We start from the raw sequence: 2,883 nt of genomic DNA, 5'->3' as shown, positions 1-2,883 counted from the left end.
CCGGTCGATCCCGCCCGCCGGTAGCCTTGGCTTGCCCCCACTCCGCCTGTCCAGGCCGCGTGGCCGACAGGCTGTTTGCCCGGGTAGACCCTGCTCTCACCGAGCGGCCGGGCCCCAACGTTCAAGAGGTGTACGGAAGCCACCTTGGGGTGGAGCCCTTCCACCCCTGGCCGTCCGAGGCCCGTGCGCCTCGGGCGGCCTCCCTTCCGAGAGAGGGAGAGAGAGACGGAGGACGGTGGTCCGCGACGGCGCGAGACGTCCAAGTTGTGTTCCCCACGGCGGCTACCCGGTCGATCCCGCCCGCCGGTAGCCTTGGCTTGCCCCCGCTCCGCCTGTCCAGGCCGCGTGGCCGACGGGCTGTTTGCCCGGGTAGACCCCGCTCTCACCGAGCGGCCGGGCCCCAACGTTCAAGAGGTGTACGGAAGCCACCTTGGGGTGGAGCCCTTCCACCCCTGGCCGTCCGAGGCCCGTGCGCCTCGGGCGGCCTCCCTTCCGAGAGAGGGAGAGAGAGACGGAGGACGGTGGTCCGCGACGGCGCGAGACGTCCAAGTTGTGTTCCCCACGGCGGCTACCCGGTCGATCCCGCCCGCCGGTAGCCTTGGCTTGTCCCCGCTCCGCCTGTCCAGGCCGCGGGGCCGACGGGCTGTCTGCCCGGGTAGACCCCGCTCTCACCGAGCGGCCGGGCCCCAACGTTCAAGAGGTGTACGGAAGCCACCTTGGGGTGGAGCCCTTCCACCCCTGGCCGTCCGAGGCCCGTGCGCCTCGGGCGGCCTCCCTTCCGAGAGAGGGAGAGAGAGACGGAGGACGGTGGTCCGCGACGGCGCGAGACGTCCAAGTTGTGTTCCCCACGGCGGCTACCCGGTCGATCCCGCCCGCCGGTAGCCTTGGCTTGCCCCCACTCCGCCTGTCCAGGCCGCGTGGCCGACAGGCTGTTTGCCCGGGTAGACCCTGCTCTCACCGAGCGGCCGGGCCCCAACGTTCAAGAGGTGTACGGAAGCCACCTTGGGGTGGAGCCCTTCCACCCCTGGCCGTCCGAGGCCCGTGCGCCTCGGGCGGCCTCCCTTCCGAGAGAGGGAGAGAGAGACGGAGGACGGTGGTCCGCGACGGCGCGAGACGTCCAAGTTGTGTTCCCCACGGCGGCTACCCGGTCGATCCCGCCCGCCGGTAGCCTTGGCTTGCCCCCGCTCCGCCTGTCCAGGCCGCGTGGCCGACGGGCTGTTTGCCCGGGTAGACCCCGCTCTCACCGAGCGGCCGGGCCCCAACGTTCAAGAGGTGTACGGAAGCCACCTTGGGGTGGAGCCCTTCCACCCCTGGCCGTCCGAGGCCCGTGCGCCTCGGGCGGCCTCCCTTCCGAGAGAGGGAGAGAGAGACGGAGGACGGTGGTCCGCGACGGCGCGAGACGTCCAAGTTGTGTTCCCCACGGCGGCTACCCGGTCGATCCCGCCCGCCGGTAGCCTTGGCTTGCCCCCGCTCCGCCTGTCCAGGCCGCGTGGCCGACGGGCTGTTTGCCCGGGTAGACCCCGCTCTCACCGAGCGGCCGGGCCCCAACGTTCAAGAGGTGTACGGAAGCCACCTTGGGGTGGAGCCCTTCCACCCCTGGCCGTCCGAGGCCCGTGCGCCTCGGGCGGCCTCCCTTCCGAGAGAGGGAGAGAGAGACGGAGGACGGTGGTCCGCGACGGCGCGAGACGTCCAAGTTGTGTTCCCCACGGCGGCTACCCGGTCGATCCCGCCCGCCGGTAGCCTTGGCTTGTCCCCGCTCCGCCTGTCCAGGCCGCGGGGCCGACGGGCTGTCTGCCCGGGTAGACCCCGCTCTCCGAGCGGCCGGGCCCCAACGTTCAAGAGGTGTACGGAAGCCACCTTGGGGGGGCTGCGGTGCCCCCCTCCCCGAGAGTGCCTCCCAGGCCGAGGGAGCCCGGCGGTCGAGTGTCGTAGGAAAGCGCGTGCCACGGCTGTGTCGGTCACAGGGGCCAGAGGTAGTTTGGGCAACGGCTTAGATCCGTATGAAGCTCATCCTTTCCGGCCTGTTCTGGCGGCGGCTAGGCGTGCGCGCACGGCACGACGCCCCTGGCTCCAGCGATGCGACGGCGCCCCGCACCCCACTCTCCGGGCCGAGCAGAGTGGCCGCTCTCGCTCCTTGGAGCAGAGCCCCCGAGTGCAAGTGTCCCCGCTCCGCCTGTCCAGGCCGCGGGGCCGACAGGCTGTCTGCCCGGGTAGACCCCGCTCTCCGAGCGGCCGGGCGCCACGTTCAAGAGGTGTACGAAGCCACCTTGGGGGGCTGCGGTGCCCCCCGCCCCGAGAGTGCCTCCCAGGCCGAGGGGAGCCTGGCGGTCGAGTGTCGTAGGAAAGCGCGTGCGCGGCTGTGTCGGTCACACGGGCCAGAGTTAGTTTGGGCAACGGCTTAGATCCGTATGCAGCTCAACCTTTCCGGCCTGTTCTGGCGGCGGCTAGGCGCGCGCGAACGTCACGACGCCCCTGGTTCCAGCGAGGCGACGGCGCCCCGCACCCCGCTCTCCGGGCCGTGCAGAGCGGCCGCTCTCGCTCCTTGGAGCAGAGCCCCCGAGCGCAAGAGTCCCCGCTCCGCCTGTCCAGGCCGCGGGGCCGACAGGCTGTCTGCCCGGGTAGACCCCGCTCTCCGAGCGGCCGGGCCCCAACGTTCAAGAGGTGTACGGAAGCCACCTTGGGGGGGCTGCGGTGCCCCCCGCCCCGAGAGTGCCTCCCAGGCCGAGGGAGCCCGGCGGTCGAGTGTCGTAGGAAAGCGCGTGCGCGGCTGTGTCGGTCACACGGGCCAGAGTTAGTTTGGGCAACGGCTTAGATCCGTATGCAGCTCAACCTTTCCGGCCTGTTCTGGCGGCGGCTAGGCGTGCGCGCACGGCACGACGCCCC

The sequence above is a fragment of the Eleutherodactylus coqui genome, unplaced genomic scaffold (assembly GCF_035609145.1).
Source record: "Eleutherodactylus coqui strain aEleCoq1 unplaced genomic scaffold, aEleCoq1.hap1 HAP1_SCAFFOLD_543, whole genome shotgun sequence".
NCBI lineage: Eukaryota > Metazoa > Chordata > Amphibia > Anura > Eleutherodactylidae > Eleutherodactylus > Eleutherodactylus coqui.
This window is presented reverse-complemented; position numbering follows the sequence as displayed.